We start from the raw sequence: 16,064 nt of genomic DNA, 5'->3' as shown, positions 1-16,064 counted from the left end.
CGGCCCACTGGAAGCTCTACCAGCTCCCATGTGTGGTTTTTATGCAACAAGTCCATCTCATCATCTATAGCCGCCTTCTACTTTTTTACATTAGGCTCATGAAGAGCCTCCTAAATAGTTGATGGGTCCCCCTCATCTGTAATGAGGGCATATACAATATTAGAGTCGTCCGTGTATCTTTCCGGTAACCTGCGATCACGTGGTGGGTTCCTTCTCACAGGTGGCTGCTTCACCTGCTCCTGTACTTTTATTTGTACATTTGTCTCTACCTGAGTATCATCTGTGTTAATTTGGATGTAACGTCCTAAATTTTTGCCAACTTAGAGTTAGACGTCCTTGGGCAATGGGTCGATCATAACCCCCTTGTTGACTTCTTAGAACTCAATCCTAAAGCCTCAAATCCCCTTTCAACCCATTTTCTTCAAAATCTCACCTTTCACCACCTTATTCTTTAAATTTTTCTAAGTACTTTCATATTAGATACTAAATCTAAAGTTTAAATGATAAAGAACAATACTTAAACTAAACTTTTTTATAAATAGTAAATAAATAAATAAAATGGGTTTTTGACCATTAACCTTATGGAATTTGACACAATAAATAGGTTATTTGGATAGAGTAGCTTCTCCTACCCCAAAATCATATATTTCACGTCGAATAATTCATCCCAGTTTGTAAACTACACCCATTTTAAATATCGGGTGGCAAAACACCACCAGTCACCACAGCGGGCGGGCAGCGGGCCGCCGGAGCACCAAGTTTTGGTGGACCCTCGCTGCAGATTTTCTACACTGTTCGAATGACTTCAAAATGTCATATCTCCCTCGTTGTATCTCCGATTTAAGTGATTCAAAAGCCGGATTCAAGTTTGATAAGTCTAATTTCATATAAAAATAAGAGAAAAATATAATAATACTTTTAATATAGTTGAATTTAGGTTGATGTGACAACTATCTAAAATTTATTTGTTCGGACAGTTGCTACTTCTAGAATTTTTAGAAATTTTCTACAATATGAAATATAATGAAATTTGGTAGAGATAAAGTGAACTTTATGATGATCTATTAGAAAAATAATTAAAATAATATACTAACTAAAGGTGCCAAAAAGGGGCATAGAACTGTCCTATGATCTTATTCTGTCATAATTAGGGCAAAATTTGGTTAAGTACTAAACTAAATAATTGATGGATTTGGTTTGAACCACTTTCTATATGAACTACAAGACTCAAAACCATTAAAATCACTAACCCAACATTACCTAGAAATTTAGGATCAATCTTAAAACCCAGTTGCTCTCGGGAGCATATTAAAACTCCGTATCGGACCTTGCCCGCACATCGAAAGTCCGATTACCCCAAAACTATACAGTTATGACCGCTTTGTTGGACTTGACCGCCACCTCAAAAATTAAGTCCTAATAGTATTTAAAAACGCACAACTTGAGCTCGGAGCGAAGTGTGTGAGGAACGCGAATATCTTTAGGAAATGAACCGAAACTTAAGTGAATTAAATCGTTCACTTGCAGGCCAAATCTAAGTCTACAGACCATCAGATTCTAACCCCACTACACCCTCGGATCAAGGAAAATTTTCAACACAGGTTGATGTACTTGTGGCCCTGATCGAGTGCCGATGACCGTTGAACTGAAACTGATCCTTTGCGGTCGATTTGTAAATCCGATCGGACCAAAAATTTACTCTGGCATAGATCCATCGTCGGGGGGCTTAATCCTGACCGTATGCAGAAAGGGGACTCCATATGTGCTCCGTTGGACCGAATCAGCTAACTTTTGGCTATAACCTAAGTATACCATGGCCCTGGGGCCATTCTCATCAGTTTTGGGACTATATAAGGGCCTTAAACCCTCTCTCTCCCTTGTCATACGAATTTTAAAACCCTAAGAGAGAAAAGAGAGAAAAGAGAAGAAGAAAGTGAGGAGAAGAGAGAGAGTTAGGGTTTGTTCCTGGGATTCGATCCCATTGTTCCACGTGCCAAATCAGCCTTCCCGTATCACCATTACGGTGATTCCGACTCCGTTCTTGGGTAAGAAATCCTAACCCTAATCTATTTTAGGGATCCGAATAGAGTAAATAGTGAAATAACTAACCTATTTCATGCTATAGGTTACCGTTGTGCCATAGACAAAGGCTTAGTGTTTAAACTGAGTTCATTACGAGTTTACCGGCGAAAGGTGCGGACTATAAACATTTAGGTTATGGTTTTCAAGGCTTTCAATGTCAGCAATGATTTATGTCTAACTTGATTGCTATCACGTATGCTTAGATACGATGTTTTCTGTATATTTCATATATATGTATACTATGTTGATTGTAAATGCATTCTATGTGTTTGTTGAAATGTCTGAATGAATATGGAATTATGATTTGTGCTTGCCATGATTATTGAATGCAAATACATGATTTCTGTATATGTGGCAACTCCTATGTGGAAGGATTTGCTATAATATGCGTTTTAACTAATCTATTACATATATGCGATTGTGTAGTTTAAGTGTTTGATAAAATGCCTGAATGAGAAAATGCTTGTTTAAATGTATGTAATGAGGGTGTTAAGATAAGATTCTCAAGTCCCTTATCTATGGTTACAGTTTTCTTCATGTAACCTATCTTACTACTATGTGATTTATGGATGAAATACCTATGTATGTTAACATGTACTTTATGTGCTCGTTAAAATGCTTATATAAGATTTATATTTAAATTGGTTGCTACTTGCTGTTTGGACTAGCACATATGAATGCCTATTATCTGGAGTGTGTTTGGGGCTATGATGTAGTCTAGGCAATTGGTAATGGTTTATGATTGGTGGCCGAATTGTTTTAGCCACGATGGATGTGTTCGACGAATCCGAGCTGTACGCTGTGTGTCGACAGTGGTTAGGCTATGCGGAGTGCTTATGCACTCCATGTTGATTAACTTAATGTACGCTCGTACCAGTCAAGCTTGTTAAGTAACCAATTAACCCAATGTATGTTCACCATGTATGGATGCTACTGCTTAAATCTAAGGTACTAAACTCACCAGTGCAAAGCCCCTTTAACCTTGGTACCTTAATCCGCTAAGACTCATGAGTCGGGCATGGTGGTATGGGACACTGCGGTCAAGTTGTCGGCCTACGATGGGGTGACGAGCCTCCCCGTAGTGACCAGTAAGCAACCCAAACTCATGAGCCGAATACGGTGTTATGGGACACTGTATTTGAGCTGTTGGCCTACGATCAGGTGATAAGCCCGTAGTGACCTCGAGTATACACTAGGACTACGCTAAGGTTACGAGCCTTGCTGTAGTGACACTGACTATAAAATAGGCCTACCCCGGCGTAGCCTAGCTGTGGTCCCCAGTCGAGTTGGTGACGAGCATTCGAAAATAGACTACCAGTTGGTAGGGTGTTGGTGGTAGTGACCTCGAGTGTGAATTAAGCCTAAGATGAGGTGATGAGCCTCTCGTTGCAACCTATGGTAGAAACTCATGAACTTACCTATCGTATGTGATTAACTAAGACTGGCGACCCTAGATGGATCATTGTTTGGGTAAATGATATAAAGGGAGGTACCTTAGCTTCCCAAACTTGCTGTATGAATAAGTCTATTAAGAACTTGGCTAATCACGTACATACACCGTATTTGCATATGCCTTTGGCGTTGGAGTTGAGCATAGATGAAGGGGTACATGCTGCGATCGTGAGATGATGTCGCAGAGGGAGTGCAGGCAAGGGCATGCATCATTAACACATAACATTCTTGCATTAACCAGAGTACCTAGGAATGATTGTTGTACTGCTCTATCATTACTGCTTGACTGAATTGATAACATGTTAACCTTTGCTTTATAATTCCATTGAATTAGCTACTTATTCCTACCTAGGATGGTGTTTTAAAACACCACCCAGACTCTGTTGTAGATGTAAGTAATGGCAGAGTCTATGCAGCTGAAATGGACTTCCTGGAAGAGGAAGAATTCTCCTATGTTCAGCTATCAGGTGGGTCCTCGTTGACCTTATTCTGTTTCGATGGGATTACAGGGATACTGGATTAGTTGAATATTTATATTTTTGGCATTTTGTAAGTTTGAAACAACACTTGTATATATATTCAGCCCAGCTACATGATCATACTTTGGAGGTTATGAAACACGTATCTATATTTTTTTATATTAATTTTATATTAAATTCAGTCTTGCACTTGCTTAGTTTAATTATCTCTGGAGTATGATATGCTGTTTTAGTATAATCCCACTCATGTTTAATGGACTAATACAGACAACATTCAAACATCATTATCTATGTTGCATAAGTGATGTGTTGGAACTCGGGAGTTGAGCTTCTGCTCGACCCCCAATTTTCAGGGTGTTACATTGGACGTCTACGAAGAACCTTTCTGGTTCTTCTTGCTCCTCTTGATCATTCTTGTGGAATAGAGAGCTTTCATCAAACCTGATGTTATGGCTAGTAATGACTTTGCGTGTGAATTTGTCGAATAACCTGTAACCTTTCACACCAATACCATAGCCAACAAAGATGTACTTTTTAGCTCTATGGTCTAGCTTATCTCTCTCAACTGATGGTACATGAGAGTAAGCCTCACAACCAAATATGCGCAGATCTGAGTAGTCCAGCTTATGACCACTCCATACTTCCTATTATTTCTACAAGGAAACAAATGCGTTTGATTTGGGGGATTATTCAATGATAACAAAGATAGAATGAGAGAACAATAATCACATTTATTCTGAGTTCGTTTACATCCTCGTATTCTCTTATTTCTGAAAATAGAGTACAATCAATCACAGCAATTAATAAAAGATAAGACAGTATGATGACAATTTCGGCACCATTTTGATGCTTTTTTATCGCATCTCTAGGGGAGATGGGTTGTGCGGGCTTGAAACCCTAAATCTGACCATTGAGATCAATTTCAATCATCTTTTCATTCATTCTTCTTTAATCTGACCTTTGAGATTAATTCTGATAATCATTTGGTTCATTCTTCCTTAATCTGACTGTTGAGATCAATTCTGATCATCATTCGGTTCATTCTTCCTTGATCTGACTGTTGAGATCAATTCTGATCATCATTCGGTTCATTCTTCTAGTCGCATAGATAGATTCTTCTCTTTTCTAGAATTCTCTTCGGTACCCTACATTTCCTTGAAATGTGGAGCGTACGACCCTAGAAATGTGGAGCGCACTTCCTTGGAATGTGGCGCAGAGACAACCTTCAGGACATGTTCCCATGAGGGATGGCGCATGAGGTTGTCTTCAGGACAAAGTCCCATGAGAAATGGCACATGAGGTTGTCTTCAGGACAAAATCCCATGAGGAATGGCGCATGAGGTTTCCTTTGCATCAATGATTATGCAATTTCTATAAACATGGTTGTGCAATATTTGCAAACATGGTTATGCACAAGAAGTAGCGCAAAGGCCATCTGTTTGGACAAAACTCCACATGGAGTGGCGTTCCAAGCATTTATCAAGGAGGTTACGCAGGACCGCGCAAAGCATTCCTCCTAATTTCAATTGCGCGGAACCACACAAAGGCCCTCAGGACAACCTTTCATGCAAAATGCACAAGTGCCTCTCCCTCCCTCCTTTTCAAATTGCGCAAAAGGCTAGCCTTAAGACAAGGCTTCTCTTAAAAAATGGCACCCTCCTCTAAAAGTGGCGCAAAGGCCCTTTCTCCATTTCCATTGCGCGGGTCCGCGCAACGACTTCCTGTTGCGTGGGTTGGCATAACAACTTCCTATTACGCGGGCTAGCACAACGTCTTCCTTCTCTCCCTCTCCTACCTTACTTCTCTCTCATTCTCTGGCCCACCAAAATGACTAACCTCTCAAATGAGGCATGGGGAGGGGTATTTATAGGCCCACTCTCTTACATAATGGTGATCACCACCACTTTTCTCTTCACATAATGTCCATCTTCATCTCTTAAACAATGGTGTCCACCAAGCTCTCCTTTAAATGGTGGCGTACAACCACTTCTTCATTAAAATGACACCTGTGTACTCTTTTTTACCAAAGCACCCTTTTTACTGCCTTTTACTGAAATACCTAAACTACCCCTGGACACTGACTTTTACCAAAATACCAAAAATATCCCTGTATATTGATTTTTACCAAAATACCTAAAATACCCCTGGACAATGATTTTTACCAAAATACCTAAAATACCCCTGGATATTGATTTTTACCAAAATACCTAAAATACCCCCGGAAACTGATTTTTACTAAAATAAAGAGTGCACAACCCTGGGAAAGATCCGCACCATGAAATTCTCTGACCAATGAAATGAAATATTTTTTTGTGCCTCAACATCTATGGGATTTTACATTCAATTATCGTAGATGGGGATCGGTTCACCAAGTAATAAGCCGTGTTAATGGCTTTAGCCCATAAGTCTTTGCCCAACGCAACATTACTTAACATGCATCGGGCCCTTTCCATGAGAGTTCGATTCATCCACTCAGCCACACCGTTTTGTTCGGGCGTGTGGCGCATTATGTTGTGCCTAATGATCCCTTCATACTTGCAATATTCATTAAATTCAATGAAAGTAAATTCTCTACCATTATCAGTCCTTAAAATCTTTATTTTTTGCCCAGACTATTTTTCCACCGTTATCTTCCATTGATTGAATATGGTGAAAACTTCGGATTTACGTTTCATGAAGTAAACCCAAACTTTCTAGAGTAGTCGTCAATGAATGAAACAAAACATGATGACCCCCCAATGAAAACCTCTGGCGATGGCTCCCGTAAATCAGAGTACACATAATCAAGCACTCCCTTACATTTATGTTTTTCAAATTTAAAAGATAATATAGATTGTTTACCATATATACAATGCTTGCATATATCTTAATCAAAATTTTTAAACACTGAAATCAATCAATGATCATATAGTACCTTCATGCCTCGCTCACTCATGTGGCCCAGATGAGCATGCCACATATGTACAGATGTGGAATCTGCAACAGCCGTTGCCGCTCCACCTATTGAAGTGTTCTCGATCAACTTGTAAAAGTTTTTATACCTTTGCGCTCTCATAACCATGAGTACCCCTTTTGAAACTTTAAGGACACCATCAATACCAGTGAACTTGCACCCTATAACCTCGAGTGCACCGAGAGAAATTAGACTTTTCTTCATATAGGAACGTGCCTAAATCAGTCAAGATATGCTCCATCCCATCAAACATCTTGATGCTCACCGTACCAATAGCCACAATATTATAGGCATTGTCATTAATCATAAAGACTTGTCCACCATCGCATTCCTTGTAACTGGTGAACCAACTCCGATGAGGAGTCATTTAATATGATGCTCCTATGTCAAGGATCCACTCATCTCTATGATTATCGTTCTAGTGTCCGATCATGGACACAGATAAAACATCACCTTCACCCGTTTCTTCATCAGATGCGATAACATTGGCCTCCGTGGAAGAAGCCTCTGAGTTTTCTTTCTCCGCTTTAGGATTTGTGCAATCCTTCTTCATATGTCCATTCATCCCATAGTTCCAGCACTTTAGTTTTTCTTTGCCTTTGCCGTTGGATTTGGATCTAGGTCTTGAGGATCCTGTACCTCGATCAATATTCCTACCCCTCGTAATCAGTGCATCAGAAGATGTCCCCATGCCGCCATTTAGCTTTCTCAAGGCCTTCCCTTGAAGGGCTAAGATAATGGTGTCGACACTTAAGGTTTTATTTGTAGTACACATCGAGTCCTTGAATGAATCATACAATGCCAAAAGAGAATTCAACAACATATATCCTTGTTCCTCATCTTTGATCACTTTCTCCATATCTAGCAGTTTGCAAACCAATTTATTAAAGTTGCTGATGTGGGCCTCCATGTCTCCACCTTCTACCATCTTGAAGGCATACCACTGTAGCTTTAAGCGTAGGCTATTTTCAGAGAATTTTTTCGTATAGTTATCCTCTAACTTTGCCCATAAACTAGCCATAGTTTTCTCCCTCAAAACATTATAGAGAACCTCATCTGTGAGACATAAACGAATAGAAGCTAAAGCATTCATGTCAAGAGTATTTCAGTCTTCGTCATTCATAGTCGATTTTCGCTCCTCAAGAGCCTTAGCTTCGCCTTGCTTAGTTAATAGACTAATCATCTTAATCTTTCATAACTCAAAATTATTTTTGCCTGAGTACTTCTCAATATCAAACTTGGCGTTTCCCATTGATGCTAATACACTTGGATCGACTAAACTAACAGGTAGGTTACGTTGGGTTTTGGACTGCAGAATCACATAGAGATGGATCTAGGATAGTAATCCAAGAGCACCAAGCAAACACAAGAGAATATAAAGATTTAATGTGGAAAACCCTTTCAGGAAAAAAACCACGGCACAAAGTGATAGATCTTCACTATGAAAGTATAAATTACAAAGAGAAAGGACTTACCCGATTCGAACAACCTCGAATCTCACCCTTCACCCTTTGAAACCCTAGAACCCCTTCTAAAAACCCTTTGGAATATGTTAGAAAGCCTTATCATGTTTTAGAATGGTCCTAGGAACTCCTACTTATAGTTTAGGAAACCCCACTTTCGAATCGACTTGAAATAGTCTGGAAACCGCCTCAAATTTACGCAATCTGTGCGCAGTCTGCGTAGTCAAAGTAGGGCTTGGGCTAGTCGAAGGGTACCTTTTATTGGTCAAACCTGTCCTTCGACTGGTCGAAGATCTCAGAAATTCCAAAATATATTGTTGCTGGACTTTGAGCCGAACTTTCTCCGGGCTAGTCAAACATTTCAGATTTAAGACATCTATTAATCAACAATAGATTCCTTGTATCTAAATAGGACCTGAGTCTTTCCAACCAAGATGTCTTTAAATTTTCTTTAACAACAAAGAATTGTTAGTTTAAACAGCGAGGATTTATGCGATATAGCATAAAAATCCATAACTCAACTTGATTATATGTCCAATTGGGATGATTAACTTAGAGACAGACTAATTCGATTTAACTTTTAGTCGCAAAGTTAAAATATTTAAAGAATTAATAAATATTAGGGGATATGGCATGTGCGATGCACATAAAGAGGAAGGAGAAGAGAGATTGGAGGGCACACATGTAGTTAGGTACAGGCAACATACAGAGAGAGAAGGGAAGAACTAACGTAGTGGTTTTAATAGCTATTGTGGGTAAAAATGGACTGGCTAAAGAGAAGAGGTCAGCTCGGACATCTCTACGAGACACGAGGCCAGCCAGTGCTGATCATGACCAATGAGCTCCTCAATGGCCAAGGAAGATCTCCTTCGCTAAAGAGAGGTCAGTCACCTACTTCGTATGAAGGTAGGTCGGCAGGTCAGCTATCTACCTAATGATAAGGGGAGGCTCAAACGTGAGGCCTGTATCCTAGACCGTACTATTCCATAAGCTTCCGCGGTCCTTCCGGTCGAATTTCGATGACCTGCAATATATAGACTTCATTTGCGTGCAACCTTGTGTCGTGTCCTGTATTCCGGAGTCGGCTCGAACCGAGACTTGTACCCTAGCGACTGCGCCGTCGCCGTGGTTCAGATGCTGCATCTCGTGCACCGAGGAGATACCCAGGCAAGGAGATGTGGGCCTGTGTTTAGTTCGAGGAAACGCCACGCATTTGCAATCCCAAGAAAATCTCTACAACATGTCAAATCAATCCAATCAATCACCTCACATGTCAAGTACATGTCACATCCCCAAAAGCAACCCTAAAGTCAAAGCTACCCATCCCTTATATGTCAAGTACACATCACTCACCCATCCCTCTCTCTCTTTACATCCCATCCTCTCTCTCTCTCTCATTTCTTCATTTTTTTCAAGCAAACCCCATGAGAGCATCCAACATCCAAGCTCCATGAGAGACCTTTGTGTGACTCACTTTCTATCTCCCATCTCCACCATCCAAGTTTCATCTCAACCGTTAAAATTGTTCCTATGGAGCTGTAGCATGCATTGGCGGAATAAGGAAAAAGAGATCAAAGGTGGGTATTTCTATAGGCCTATATTTTATTGTTTTGATAATGGGCCAAGTGGGGCCTACCGATTAATGGTATGGATCTCGCTTTGGACCCTAAGTGTGGCCGATGGCCCACCTTGATTCTCATGATCATTCCATGATGGGGCCATTCTCCATGGACCCCATCATGATGTTTTCTTTTCTAAGTTTGAAAGAGGTCATCTAAGCCTTCCATTTTGGTGGAGAAGGAATCTCCATCGTTGAATCTTGATTTGGTGGCCCACATGTTTGGGACCCACTTGATGTATGATTGAATGCATGGAAGGGAGGGCCCATAGTGTCGAGGACCCTCCATCATCACGTCTCTCTCTCTCTCTCTCTCTCTCTCTCTCTCTTTTCCCTTGATTGTTGGCCCCATGATGTATGCAATGTATCCATGTTGTCTGCCTTCGTGGGACCCACTTGATGGACGTGTTGGATCTACACCGTCCAAGCCATGTGGGCCCTACCTTATGGCGAGGGGAAAACACAAATATTAGATTGATCCAAATTAAGTGGGCCACATCCGTGTGGGACCCACCTTGATAAATGTATTCACCGGTCCGTCCAGCGTCCCTGGACATTGGATGTGGTCCAGTGAAGTGTGAACAGACAGTGGGAGGTACTAACAGCCTCTGGACGTGAAAAACAGAAAAAAAATTATTAGCTTGATTTTAAGCTTTTTGGGTGGGTTGCTCATGTAGGCCCCACCTTGATGAATGGGTCTAATCCACGCCATCCATCCCATTCCCCAGATCATTTTAGGCATTGAGTCAACAAATGAAGCCAATCCGACTATTTGGCGGGCCATGGATAGAAAAATAGTATTTTTATCGTTGAAATCCATCCTGATGTTTCTGTACACCAAAACATATCGAATATTAGGCTTGATGGGTCTGTCTTGGGCTATAGAAACCAATGGTTGGGTTGGATTTTACTAATGCGGACCTTACCTGTGAAAAACCACAGAAAAACATTTTAAAAAAATATATATATATATGAAGGTCCTGAGGACACGCAGCAGCGTCCTGCTGTGCTGTGGCGTGAAGAGGGGCAGGGATCGTGGGTCCCAGCCATAGGCCCCACCATGATGCATGTTGATCATTAACGCCATGCATTTGATGGCCCTTTTAGGGTAGTGGGCCCCCTCCAAAAATTAATCGTACCTGGGACTCAGGTGGCCCACATGGCAGGAAACAATGGGGGATTAAACGTCTACCATTAGAACCCTTTCTGGGTTATAGAAGTTTTAGATCATTATGAAATTTGTTTTTCCTCTTCAAGCCGGGTCTGTGTGACCTTACCAACAGATTGGATGGTAGATAAACATCATGATGGGCCCTATGTGAGACCCATCCCTGCTGTTTGAAGCAGCAGCCACTGCCAGCTGCTGTTGTACGTGCAGCAGCAGCACGTGATGCATGTGCCACCTACTGTGTAAATGTACACCATCCATTTAGTTGGTGGGCCACGTGTGTGGACTCTACCGTGATGCATGTGTTGTATCCACACCTTCTAACCATTTTGAGAGATTATTTTATGGCATGAGAAAAGAATGAGTCAGATTTATAGTTCACACGAACCCCACCATTAGAAATAATGGGGATAGTGACATCCACCATTTAAAATTTCTAAGGGTCACTGTAGTTTCCAATTAAGCTGATATTTGTTTTCACTTCATCTATCTCTGTGTTAATTTATGAATAGGTTGGATCTCAAAATACATCATGGCGGGCCACACCATGCAATCCAGCTGTGGTATGCTCCAGATGATCTTTCGACTTGATATATTTGAGGGTCATGTGTAGGGCCCACTTGTTATGTATTTGTGGCCCATTTGATAAGACCCATTGTGATATATTTTCAGCCCATTTGAGGCCCACCTATGATGTATATTTAAGGCCCACCTGTAATGTATATTTGAGGCCCACCTGTAATGTATATTTGAGGCCCATATGATGAGGCCCACCTACTTGAATCTAAGGCCTATGGACAAGGCCCATTGTGATATGTATTAGGCCCATTAGTGTGGTCCACTGGTGCAGCCCATGTGATATGGCCGACTCGATATATATGAGGCCCATTGGTGTGGCCCGTGGATGCAATCCACTTGATGTATTTGATGGCCCATGGGTTAAGGCTCAATGTGATGTATATAAGGTCCATTGCAATGTGTGGTTCCACTATAATTTATATAATAATGCTTATGACAGGCCATGCCTTGGGAGCAATGATGGTTAAATGTCCACATTGATGGGCGATGATGGTTAAATGTCTACATTGTGACCCTCTCTTAGGCTGATTCCGATTATCGAGGTTGATTCCGATTGATAAGGCCGATTATCGGAGCCGAATACCGAGGCCAGTTGCCAAGGCCGATTGTCGAGACCGATTATCAGTGCCGGTTATCGATACCGATTATGAGTATGTGACAGCATAGCATCATAATACCTATACCTTGGAGCCACCTTGTGTATTTATTGGGCCCATAGGAAAGTCTAGTTTATTGCATGATAGAGAGGGTAAGGAAGCCCACTTATTGCATATAGACTCGGATTTACCCTCGGTGGGGGATATTGTGCCGCTCCATCATTGTGATCACATGTGGGTGGGCGCACGTGGGCGGACACTGATGTGGGCAGGACCTGAGGAGCCTGGGTGAGCTACTAGTGATTGACAGGCTACTGTGCACACAATGAAGGCAGAACTTTGTCCCACATCGGTTGCATCGTCTAATGTTATGGTGGCTATAAGTTAGATTCTTTTCTTAACTATCGTGACTCGTTTTAAATCAGTGAGCTTAGCTTGATATTTGGACTAGATCCGTCGTCCTTCTGTGGACCCTCATCATTCGTATGCATGTTGTGATGGATGATTGATTAAAGTAGATGCCATTGGGCTGAGATGTTTATGGGACTCCTTGTGAGATGGAGTTATCCCCAAATGATCGCGCAATATGTGCAGGTTTGATGTATGGCCTAGATGAGGTTGATGGTATTCGTGACTCATTAGGATTTTCATATTGCATTACATCCTCGACATCTGTTATTGTCTTATTATATTTTCTCAGTATATGATATCGGTTTATTATATTTTTACATCGCATAGCCTCGATAAGGCTAATGGTATTTTTATGGGCTTGTCAGTATTTTCGCTTATTCTGATATTGTATGATTCATGATCTTGCCAGTATTTCTGACATTGTATGATTATGACATTATATTGAATACTTGGCACTTATCTTGCGCACACACTTTCACCACCCTCTAAGCTTTCTATAAGCTTATGCACGATAGATGTGTGCAGGTGATGTTAGGATGCAGCCGATCTGAGGAAGGAGCGTGCGGTGGAACTTTTGGAGTTTACTTTGATATCTTTATATTGTATTTCCAGTTCAACATTGTACTTGAATGATTATATTAGTGGATATGTGGTGATGATGTTATTCTTGTAATTTGGGTATACTTGTGGTTATACTTCTTACGAGACAAATGTATGTTAGAAAATCCTCCTTGTAAGATCCCAGGATTGAAATCTGGCGTATGTGCGCTGAGAGTCATGAATGGGGTACTACGGAGGCTATCGGCACTAGATTCGGTGATCGGGAATTGTAACATCTCGAAAAAATCTGTATAAAGACCCGAGTACCACCTCAGGAAGAAATCACTAAAGACTAAATCCTTTAGAAATTAGACGAGAATTTGCTAAGTGTTAAACAAGATTACTTGTGAAATTAGCATTAATCACTTTAAATATGATTTGCAAGACCCAAAATGTGCAGAATCATTGACGCTATTTTACCCTGAAATCTAGAATCAATCTCTAAACCCGATTGCTCTCGGGAGCACCTTGAGACACCGTATCGGACCTGAACCGCACGTCAAAAGTCCGATTACCCCAAAACTATATGGTTATGACTGCATTACTAGCCTTAACAACCACTTTAGAAATCAAATCCTAATAGTATCCAGTAATGCACAACTTGAGCCCGAAGCGAAGTGTGTGAGAAATGCAAATATCTTTAGGAAATGAACTGAGACTTAAGTAAATTGAGTCGTTTCACTTGCAAGACAAATCTAAGGATTCAGACCATCGGAATCTGACCCAATGACACTCTCGGATCAAGAAAAATTTCCAACACATGTCAGTACACTTGTGGCCCTGATCGAGTACTGGTGACCGTTGAACTGAAACTAGTCCTCTGCGGTCGATCTGTAAATCCGATCGGACCGAAGTCTTAGCCTGACCTAGATCCAATGTCAGGAAGCTTAAGTCCGAACGCATGTGGAAAAGGGGCCTTCAGAACAGCTCCGTTGGATCGGAATAGTCCACTTTTGGCTATAACCTAAGTATACCATGGCCCTGGGGCCATTCCCATCAGTTTTTGGCCTATATAAAGGCCTAAACCCACCCCTCTCTCATTCTATACGAATTCTTAACCCTAAGAGAGAGAAGAGAGAGAAAAGAGAAGGAAAGAGAGAGAAACTGAGAGAGAAAGCTGGAGTTTATTTTTGGGACTCAATCCCTTCGCTCCACGTGCTTAACCACCAAATCTGTATCGCTTTTCCGGTGATTCCGACTCCGTACTTAGGTAAGAAATCCTAACCATAACCTGTTTTAGAGGTTCAAATAGAGCAAACGGAGGGATAGTTAACCTATTCCCTGTTATAGGTTGTTGTGGTGCCGTAGACAAAGACTTGGTGAATGAACTGAGTTCGTTACAAGTTTACCGGTGTAAGGTGCGTATTATAAATGTTTAGGTTATGATTTTCAAGGCTTTCAATGTCAGTAATGATTTATAACTGACTTGATTGCTGTCACATGTCTGTAGATACGATGTTTTCCGTATATTACGTATATATGTAGACAATGTTGATTTTTAATGCATTCCACGTTGTTGTTGAAATGTCTGAATGAGTATGGAATTATAATTCATGCCTTATATGTTCATTGACTGATAATATGTGATTATTGTACATATGGTGAACTCCTTGTGAAGGGATTTGCTATAAAACCTGTTATAACTACTGAATTACATGTATATGATATGTGTAGCCTAAGTGTTTGTTAAAATGCCTGAATGTGAAAATGTTTGTTTAAAATGCATGTAATGAGGGTATTGAGATGAGATTCTCAACTCCTTATCTATGATTATAGAATCCTTTATATAACCTATCTTACTACTATATAGGATAAGGATGAAATACCTATGTACGGTACATGTGTAGTATGTGTTTTGTCGAATTGCTTAAAGTATGATTTATATTTGATGTTAGTTCTCACATGATATTTTTAGCTACTACATGCGTATACTGCTATTTGGAGTGTGTTTGGGGCTACGACGTAGTCCAGGCAATCGGTAAGGATTTCTGAGTTTGTGGCTGAGGTCGTTTCACCACGCAAGATAGGTTCAAGGAATCCGAGTCGTATGCTATTAGTCGACAGTGGTTAGGCCATGCGAAGTGCTTACGCGCTTCATGTCGATCAGCTCGACGTGTGCTCTACCAGTCGAGCTTGTCAACCAACTCGATTGGCCCAATGTATGTTCACTATGTATGGACGCTACTGCTTGAATCTAAGGTACCAAACTCACCAGTGAAAACCCATTTAACCTTGGTACCTTGATCCGCTAAGACTCATGAGCCGGGCATGGTGGTATGGGACACCGTGGTTGAGCTTTCGGCCTACACTGGGGTGACGAGCCTCCCCATAGTGTCCAGTGAGCAACCTAGACTCGTGAGTCGAATACGGTGGTATGAGACACTGTATTCGTGTTGTCGGCCTGCGATCAGGTGACGAGCCTCTCATAGTGACCTCGAGTATACTCTAAACTACACTAAGGTGACGAGCCTCTCCGTGGTAAACTAGAATATAAACCAGACCTGCATTGAGGTGATGAGCCTCTCTGTGGCGACTTGGAATCATCTATCGTATGTGAATGACTAGGAGTGACGACCCTAGATGGATCAATGTTTGGTATAAAATATAAAGGGAGGTGCCTTAGCTTTCTAATCTTGTTGTATGAAAAACGGCTAACTAAGAAC

The sequence above is a fragment of the Magnolia sinica genome, chromosome 2, assembly GCF_029962835.1.
Source record: "Magnolia sinica isolate HGM2019 chromosome 2, MsV1, whole genome shotgun sequence".
In the NCBI taxonomy this organism is placed as follows: Eukaryota; Viridiplantae; Streptophyta; class Magnoliopsida; order Magnoliales; family Magnoliaceae; genus Magnolia; species Magnolia sinica.
The sequence above is the reverse complement of the archived record's forward strand: the minus strand, read 5'-3'. Positions refer to the sequence as shown.